The sequence below is a fragment of the Condylura cristata genome, unplaced genomic scaffold (genome assembly GCF_000260355.1).
Source record: "Condylura cristata isolate star-nosed mole 26May11 unplaced genomic scaffold, ConCri1.0 scaffold00024, whole genome shotgun sequence".
Taxonomy (NCBI): domain Eukaryota; kingdom Metazoa; phylum Chordata; class Mammalia; order Eulipotyphla; family Talpidae; genus Condylura; species Condylura cristata.
The window spans coordinates 29,720,248-29,730,404 of NW_004567125.1; positions in this window are offsets into that span (position 1 = coordinate 29,720,248).

Genomic DNA, 10,157 nt, shown 5'->3' on the forward strand with positions numbered 1-10,157 from the left:
CTGTCTCTGGTGAATCCTTTCAGCCCTCATACCCCTGCACCTCTGGCCTGTACCCTAGTTCCATATGCATAAATAAATAAATCTTTAAAAAAGAATGCTCACCATGGGCCAGAGACTCACCATGCTTGTCCCCTTCCCCCCAAGGCTTGGGCTTTGGGTTTGGGGACAATGGTAGGCGTGAGCTCAAGTAATGGTAGATATGACCTTTCTCCCCCCAGCCACTGCCCCCATGGGGCCATACTGCCTTGCCACTCAAGTCCCAGTGGTTCCTGGCTCTAGGCCAGGACCCCCAACTTGTCACCTCCCCAAATTCCCATTTTCCCTCTTCACCTGCTTCAGGGACCCACTTTAGAAAGGTTTCTGCCCATCTCACGTACTCTGCTTGAGTTAATGCCTACAGTTCACTTGTCCTCCAGCTTTTTATAAAGACAGAAATAGCAGGTTGGAGTCAGCACTGCAAAGCTGGCCACAGCTGCTTCAGTGTGAGTTCAATCCCCGGGCCCAGAGGTGACCCACATGGCTCAGCAGACCTCTCCCGACCCGCCCGCTGCTCCCCTCAGCAGTGTACTTCATTTATCTGCCTGTTCTGCTCCCCACTCTGTCTCTGGTGAATCCTCTCATCCCCTGCACCTCTGGCCTGCACCCCAGTTCTGTATGCATACATAAATAAATCTTTAAATAAAATAAAGACAAAAATAAAGGAAAATAGAAACAGGGAGTTAAACGTGTTCTCTACTTACTCCTGGCCACAATGAAGTTTTCTGGGTGGATTTTTCTTTTGGCCTGGCTCTGATCCATTGTCCATTGTATATTGTGTCTTACCTTTTGCTAAACATGACAAGAATAATCAGACTATAATTACTGTTTCATAAGTATTCATTTCTAAACAAATATTTACTGAGAACCCACTATGTGTACAACGCACAATGAATGAATGAGCAAGTGAATGATTGAATGATTGAAATAACCCCAAGGGGTGATGAAAGTTAAGAAAACAACTAAAGGGGGAACAGATGGAAAATGCTGGAAGGGGCATAGGGTTTTGGTGCAGTACTGAAGGAATCTTCCTAGAGGAAGACTTTTTTTTTTAATTTTATAAATTTATTTTTACATCATTTTGTACATTTTTGTTTTCATCTCAATTGTAATCCCTGTGGGTTTCCCATCACCAAGTCATCTGTGTGCCATCACCACAGTCCCGTGCACTTCCCTCCCCACCCCCCACTCCTGTTTTTGATCCCATTCCCCACTCCACCCCCACAAAATGGGAAGACATTTTTAAAAAATATTTCTTTTGTTTCTTTATGCATACAGAACTGGGACGCAGGCCATGGGTGTGGGGGGCTGAGGGATGCACCACAGACAGAGTAGGAAACAGAACTGGCAGATTGACTGAAATACACTGCTGAGGGGAGCAGCGGGCAGGTCAGGTGAGGTCTGCCACGCCATGTGAGTCATCTCCCTGGCCGGGGATCAAACTGATGCTGCAGTGGCTACAGATCACTTCATAGTGCTGCAACTTAACCCTCTGCACCACCAGGGAGGCCCTGGAGGAAGACATTTGTGCAGAGTTTTGAGAGCTTTCTGGAAGATAAAAACCCCAGACTGGCACCTCTGTTTTTTTGTTTGCTTGTTTCTGAGGGAAAATGCATATAACAAAAAAATTCACCATTTTACAGCATGCAGTTCTGTGGCATTCAGCATATTCACAATTTTGTGTCATTACCACCAGCTTTTCAAACTTCAGAATATTCCCATCCTCTCAAAAGGAAACAATCTTCCCATGAACACACAATGAAAGAGTGAGCATTCATTGTAAAGAGTAGAATTACTCTCTACTCCCTTCATTTTAATGCACACTTGTCTGTAAAAACAAATGTCTTTGGGCCCTCCCTGGTGCAGCAGTTTGAAGCACAGCATTAAGAAGCTAAAGCCACTTCAGCATGAGTTAGATCCCCACCCCGGAGGTGACCCACATGGTGCAGCAGACCTCTCCTGACCCACCTGCTGCTCCCCTCAGCAGTGTACTTCATCAGTGGGCCTGTTCTGCTCCCCACTCTGTCTCTGGTGAAGCCTCTCACTGCCCCTGCACCTCTGGCCTGTACCCCAGTTCTGTGTGCATAAATAAATAAATCTCTAAAAAAAAAAAGTCTTCAATGCTTATTTGCAAAGGTCACATGGAAGCCTTTACCCACAAAGTGAGGGTCTGAGAGGTGGTTTTGTGCTTCAGGATGAAGTTGAACGTCTGTCTCCCAGCCTCTGGCTGCCAGAATCCCATCCAAGTGAAACGCTGACAACACAAACGTCGTACCTACTATGAGAAGTTGCTGCCTACTAATAGAAGTTGCTGCTGCCCCTCTGGGTGAAGAACAGGAGGGTGACGTGTGTGCCCATCAGTGGCGGAAGCCACAGGCAAGGTCTCCCCACGACGCAGGTCCTGACCCAGGGTCTGGGTGGTCTGTTACCGAGGAAGGGGCTTTCGCATGACAGCCTCGGGGGATGGGTGAAAGAAAACTCAGATGTGTGTGTGGGGGCGGGGGGGCGCTGGGATCCAGCCGGAGTGTTCTCCACTCAGTCGTTAATGAGAGAGAAGCAGATTCCTGGAGCTTCTGGCCCACTGCCTCCTGGGGCCCCAAAGAGCTAGCAGAATCTGTGAACTTTTCCGTCTCCCTAAGGAAGATGATGTCCACTGGGGTGTTGTGAGAAAGCCCAGGAAACCTGGGACCCAGCTCCCCGCACCAGTGCCTGGTGCCTCCCCATGTCCCCAACACAAGCACCTGCATGTCACTCTGAAGAAACAAAAGACACCAGGAAGAAGCTGCAGAGTCTGCTAAACTTTTAGCCAGAAGAGTGAAGGAAGCCAAAGAAAAACGCCAGGAACAGACTGATTGCCGAGAGACAGAGGCCGTCTTTTTCCAGGGCTTCCACCTCTGAGTGCAAGTCCATTTAAAACTGAAGTTTTCTAAAAGCAACACGTAGGCAAGACCAGGTATTTAAAAAAAAAAAAAAAAAAAAAGAGGAGGGAAGAAAGAAAAAGACAAAGGATCAGGTTAAATAAGAGATTCCTGGCATGGCGCTGAGAGTGGCCCTAAGGCTCCACCAGCAGCCTTGAGATGTGTGATTCCACCTTTAGGAGTGTCCCCAAAAGGTGTCCCTGCAGGGGACAGCCTAGATCCCCAGCCACTGGGGGTCAATTTAATAATCATGGAAGAGACTTCATGGGTGATGATGAAGTCTCGACAGGTGTGGAGAGGTGTGAGATGTAGTCCCACTGACACTCACCTGTACAGGGTGATTCTGCTGTGGCTGAGAAAAGAGAAAACTCTAGGCTCAAGTAGATCATTTTGCTGGTAACTATTTCTGTGTGTAATTTTATGTTTAACATTTTATTCACTCCACAGACATTTAGGGAGTATTGGTGCCCTCGCTGAGAAATTCGTTTGTTTCCTTTGCCAATGGGTTCTAAGTTTCCAGTGAGTTCCCCAGGAGTGTGTAGTAGAGATGAGATGCTATGACAGGACCCAGTAGTTTATGTTATGCTGTGTTTTTTGAAGCTGCTTTTACACGGAGCACCCACAACTTTGGCCATCAGAAAAGCGTGCATATAAAGACGTTGCCATTGGAAAAGTGCGTGTGTCTCAGCCCCAGCCACGGTCCTGAATTCCACACAGGTGCTGTCCTCTCATCCCTCTCCTCCTGGCTTCAAACTGAACACAGGTTGACATGCCCCCCAGCTCCAGAGCCTGAGCTCCTGGGAAATGTGCAGGGAGGTCCAGGACAGTCTCTCAGTTTTTGGTGTGCAGGAGCCCTGTATTTTCTTTTGCAAAGTCTGTGGCTCTGTTGTCTCTGCCGCATCCAACTGTGAACCTTCACCCGAAGGTTCGAAGGCTGGAAGATGCAGCCACTGCTTCCGGGAGAATTGAATAGGGCAGGATTTAACCCAGATCCTGATTGCAGCCTGGACACAGTGTGTGCCCTGCCCAGTGTGTGATTCTCTCCCCCCCAGGAGTCCCCTCCCCCAGCCCAGGCCACTGCAGCCTCCTCTGCAACTTCCCTTGGGACTGCAGGATCCATAGTCTGGGAAGCAGATGTGAGCAGATGTTTCCATCAGGTTTGGGCTGATAAGACCAGGGCAAGAAAGAGGGCCTGCAAGAGACTGAAAGAAAGGCTAGACAGAGATGGATTGTAGAGATGGCCTTCCTCCAGGGGCCACCCCCAAAGAAACAACAATAGCACTGACAACAGTGTCATCTGTTCATCCAGCATGGCCAGGATGCTCTCTGCATCCCCATATCCAAGAGGAAGGAGCTAGAACTATCCTCCTCCACTCACTCACCTTACTCACCAATCTCATCTAACCATGACCTGTGGAAAGACAGGTTATGTAGCTTTTCTGATTTGAAGTCTCCCATGGCCTCCCAGTGCTCTGAATGTAATATCCAAACACTTCACGGGCGCCCACAAGACCCAGCCTGTGGAGCCCCCAAGCCACATGATTCTCACTCTCACCCACCTCCTCACTCTGGCCACTTCTGCCTCTCAGTGCTGCTCCAGTGAGCACCTTCCCACCTCAGGGCCTCGGCATGTGCAGCTTCCTGGTGTTCCTGCACCCAACAGCTTTTGCTGATGACTGGATGTCTGCCTGTTTCTTTGCCTAGTTTCCTTTCCTTTATCTGAAGTCATCTTACTGCTTCCGTTTGACATCCATCTTGTCCTGTGGCTGTGAGCTAGGGCAGGCTTCCTGCAGGCTGGCACACAGTAAGTGCTCAATTAACATGAATTAACAGCTGAAGGATTCCATTATACAGACTAGAACTCCATTGCATTCTTGGAGGTGATCCATTGGATCACCCAAGTTGCACTGGGCTTCCTGAAGACTGGTGAATGCCTCCCCCTTCCTATGGGTAAACAAGGTTTCAAAGGTTGCAGGGAGCAGGGCCTAACTCTCAGATCTGCATTTGAGTGTATGGGCCTAGATGCCCCTGTCCTGCAGGGTCAGGGCTGGAGGAGTAGAAGGTGTCTGGGAAGGCTTCCAGCAGGAGTGGGGTTGGGGCTGGCATTCCAGGCTGAGTGCAAAGGTTCATAGTGGGGTCCAGTGACTTGAACAAAGTCCATGAGGACCTGATTCTTCCTCGGAGCCTCCAGGAGAGCCATGGAAAATGAGCAATGTATGGCCTGTTAAAGGGATTCCTGGAGGGGGATGGTTTGGGGGCAGCCCAGAGAGGCAAACCCTGACTAGTCTGTGCCTGGAGACCAGGAGTGGCCTTCCATGGCAGACTGAGGGAGGAGGCTGCAGTCTGAATCACTGGGTTCCTGCAAGAACATTCAGCACCCAGCGGCCCCGCGTGGGCTGTCACCAAGCGGGAACAAGGCCCCCAGAGCCCCTCCGCGCTGCCTTCCCCACGGCTTCCCGCTCTCTGTTCCCACAGCTGTTTCTTCAAGGCCGCAGAAGGAGAGTAGGAGTGGGGGCAGGTGGAGAGGAGGCCATGCAGACTGCCTGGCCAGCACTGGGAGCTGGCGGGGGAGGGGAGCTTCCCTGGTTGAGGGTCTAGTGTGTTCCGGGGCTCCCTGAGCCTGGGGATCCTGCTCCAGATGGGGAAGAAGAGACTCAGATGAGAGGGCTTGCGCCCATCCTGCGCATGTACAGATTCCTGCTTCCCTCCTAAACGCTGAAAGCTTGCCTGAAGCCTGCCGTGTAACTCGGATCACGTCCCTCTCAGTGGCTCCAAACTCTCCCAGGGCTCCCTGGTACCAGCAGAACAAAACCTACACACCCCATCTCCAAGCATGAGGCCCTAGCGGGCGCGCACAGGACATTTTGAGTCGTCAGAGCCCCCTTTGAGTAAGTGAGCCTTGGTTCAGTTACACTGCTCTGGCCTCCTCCCTCTCTGCTCCCCTCAGGGCTTTTGCTGTGCCTTAGGCCTGGAGCAGTCTGTGAGTTAGTCCCCATTTGATCCCTCAGGCTGAGGAAAGACACAAAGAGAGCGAGGGACAACATGCAGAGTCAGGCAGCCAATGTTCCCAGTGCTGGCCCGTCTGACATACCGCCTTCCCCCACCTCGGGCTCAGCCTTATTTAAAACAGGCTCAACCAGTCCACTGCAGAGCTGACAGATTCCCAGCCTCTCCAGGCCCTGCCACCTCCAGTTCTGTGTCCAAGACCTCCAGCTTGCTCTGGGAGCTCCCAGGCCAACCTGATCCCCAAACCTCCCAGAGTCCCTCCTGTTGTGGCCGTAATTTCTCCGTTCCACTTTCCGCCCTTCACTCAGGAGGATGTCGGAGGAGTCTTCAAGGACGACAGAGCCAAAAATAATCAGGTCCTGACCTACCTCCCAAAAATGGGGCAGCCCCGCCCAGGCACCTGGCACCACAGAGGTAATTAGTGCATGTGGCAAATGAGGGTAATTAGGAATGTGGGAGCCAAACTGATGATCCAGGTTTGGAGTTGGGGACAGGGCTGAGGATGCCCCCCCATCCCCAACCCACCCTGGTAGACCTCAAACCCCATAATCCAGGGGCAGATCCCTCCCCACCAGTACCTTAATGCCCATGCCTGAGGGAGGCTTACTTCCTGGGGGCTGCTTGTTTAATGAATTTAACTTGGCTTTGGGCAGAAGTTAAATTGGATCTAAATTTAAGGTGCAGTCACTTTCAAGTGATGAAAAACCACCAATATTGGGTCACCAAATTCTCCTTTATCATGACACTCCATGCTGAAAAATGCCAAGCTTAAAGAAGGCCTCAGCTCAGTTCTTGAGGTACCCTCAAGTGGGAAAAGTCAGAACAAGACACAGCCATTCTCAGCCCCCCTGGCATCAGGGTTGGGCCACAAGGAGGGAGGGTACTGAAAAGGGTTTAGTAGGAGAGGAGGAAAGCTTCTTGGAGATGGGCAAATTGGGGGTGGGATTTTGAAGGATGAAAAGGAGTTTGACAGGAGGCTGTTCAGGTGACTGTTCTAACTGGTGACTTGGGAATGGGAGAATTAGGAGAAAGGTGGATGAAGGTGGATGAAGACTTAGAGCTAAATATTTAGAGGATGTCCACTAGGTTGGATCCAGTCCCTTAAAACTTAGTGTTTGGGTGGAACCCTGCAACACTTGAAAGAGAAAACCTTAAGGACATGGTTCATGTATGTTTATAATGGCTAGCATTTATTAAGTTCCTAGGGTCATGTCCCCTTTGTGTAAGGACTGTGGATTTACAAGAAATATCAGAAATAGGCACCATCCTTTTTGTTTTTAAGTTGTCTCTTTTTGTAATGCATACAAGAACTGGGGTGTAGGCCAAAGATGTGGGAGGGGTGAGAGGATTCACCAGAGATAGAGGGGGGAGCAGAACAGGCAGATCTACTGAAGTACACTGCTGAGGGGAGCATTGGGCAAAATAGGAGAGGTCTGCTGTGCCATGTGTGTCAGATCCTGGCCGAGGATCAAACTCATATTGCAGTGGTTGCAGACAGCTTGATATCGATTGTGTCTCTTAGACAGACCCATAAGCCACCAGGGAGGCCCAGTAGGCACCATTTATATATATATATATTGTTGTTGTTGTTTGTTTGTTTGTTTAAGATCCATTCACCTATGCATACAAGAACTGGGGTACAGGCCAGAGGTGGGGGGGGAGGGTGAGAAGATTCACCGGAGACAGAGTGGGGAGCAGGACAGACAGATTGACTGAAATACACTGCTGAGGGGAGCAGCCAGTGAGACAGGAGAGGTCTGCTGTGTCATGTGGGATTGAATTCCCACTACAGTGGCTGCAGATAGCTTCATAGTGGTGCACTTTAACCCCTTGCACCACCAGGGAGGCCCCAGTAGGCACCATTCTTATGTACCTTCTATAGATGGGGAAACTAAAGCACAAAAGAGGGTATTTGGCTTCTTTAAGCTCACAGAGCTGGCAAGAGGTAGGCTGGGGTTTATTCTACACTTTATGTGAGTCTGGAAGTCACCAGACACCAAGGTTAGGCCTGGGGATCTCCTTCTGGAAACATTTGCAGATCCCTGCTGCAGGTCAGGCTTGTTCCAGGTGCTAGGACAGAGGGGAGGTAACCAAATCATGCGGTGGTGCTGATCCAGGTGGTCTCTATGCCCCATTATGCCTTGAAGCTAAGCATGCAGCTTTGGCAAACTTCTTGGGACAGGAAACCCTCTATGGGGAGGAGATGATTTAGCTTCAGTTCAAAGATTGTATCAGATTTTACTGGGCAAAGGTCAGAATTTGCTCCATAAGAACCACTCTGCCAATGTAACTAACCTAAAGCCGAATGAGTTGCCCTAGTCCCTGCTTCATTTCTTCTATGACAGGGAGCTCATTTTCTCCTAAGTCCTCAGTCCCAAGGGAAAACTGTCACTTCCAGTCAGGTATTCTGGGTGGCAGCCTCTGGTTATCCAGAAAGGATATCCCCCATCCCTCGGAAGACAGTTGTTATAACGTCTGAGGCAGAGAGGACTCAGACTGGGTTGACGGCCGCAATTAAAGGAAGCCCCGACCCATCTGTACTCAGGGATATGAGTTGCTGCTGGTGTTGCTGGATCTCCCCTGCCTCCTCCCTCCAGCCTTAGGTGGATCATACCGGGAGCATCAACCCATTGTCCAGGTGAGAAAACTGAGACCCACACTCACAGAGCCACATCCTCAGTTTCGACTTGCCCGGGACAAGTGCAGCCATATCCCAGCTGCTCCCAGAGACCAAAGAGGGGGCCAAACTCTCACACCGTTGCTTTCCCCCCACATATGAAGTCTTCCCAGGCCTCTCACCTGACCACCCCCTCAGCATAGCCTTTTGGCTCTGTACTTGTCTTGCATTCAGGATCCCCTAGCGGTTTCCAGAAGCCTTGGCCCCACCAGCACCTTCCAGTTTCATTTTTTTAAAAAATAGTGTTCTTTTTGGTAATAAGGAAAAGTCACTCTTTGCACAGAACAGACGGTATTGTCTTTGTTCCCCACAGTGTTCAAGTGTTTTGTGGCTTAGGGCCTGAGAGCGAAAGCCAAATCTTTTGTTGGTGCAGATGCCTTGTGAAGCTAAAAGCAGCCGAGGAAACTGATCCTGTGTTTCAGTTTCCCCAACTGGAGGGAGAGGTTTCTGTCATCCTGGATGATGCTGGGGCTCCAGGAATCTGCAGACCCACCAAGACAGGATTAATAGGAAGGCAACACAAATCAGAGGTCCCACAGAATGAGAGGGGGTTGGGGCAGGGGAGAACAGAGGACAGGAGGCCATAGAGCTGAGCCTGCAAGGACAAAGCGGAATGGACGCTGGGGAAAGGAAGCCAAGGTGGGAGGAACAGCTCTGTCAAAGGCCTGGAGAGAGAAAAATTCAGGCCCTGGCCAGGGAGTAGGTCTCCAGAAACCACAGGAACTGGAATTCACCAAAGGTCACTTGAAGGTGGCTGCTGGCTCAGAAGTGGGATTCCTGTCAGGGACACAGAAATAAAAGGACCGGGAAAGGAGATGAAAAGCCCAAACCTCTGAGGTTGCCAGAAGCGCCATGGTGAGGCTCACCCCATGTAACTTTTGAGAGGTCCCCAGAGAAAGGGCAGCCTCAGGCTGACAAGAGTCTGCTAGAGCCAAGGAAGGTCCAACCCATCTCAGGTCTGGAAGATGGTCTCCGGGAAGAGTGTGAAGGGAGCAGCTTCTCTGTCCAGAGGTGACATCACTCACTGGCCGGGAACTGCCAGGACAGTCCCTCCAACTCCAGCAATGAGAGATAATCCGAGTCCTCCTTGTTATGGCTATCCTGAGGGGGACAGAAGACCCCTGTAAATAAGTCTGAGAAGGTTACCGAGGTCAAGTTCCATTAAGCGCCTGTTGCTGCTCTCATCGTTTTTTCCCAAACCCCTCCCAAGCTCCAAGTAGCTTTCATTTCCTGGCCGAGCACCTACTATGTGCAGGCATTGGGACCCATCGAGGCAGCAGACACGCCTCTGGAACCCAGTCATGGTCAGAAGTTTATGACCCCATGCAGTAAGGGCACGCGCAGCCAGACCAAGAGAATCAGGCCGCCCTGACCCAAGGATATCTACCGAATTCCATTCCCACTCCTCCATTCCTCTCGGGTCCCTGCGCACACTACCCTGTCATCTCCCTTCCCCCGCCCCCCGCCGCGGAAGACCAGCAGGGGGCGCTGCGGAGCGGAGGCGGGGCGGTGGCGGTGGG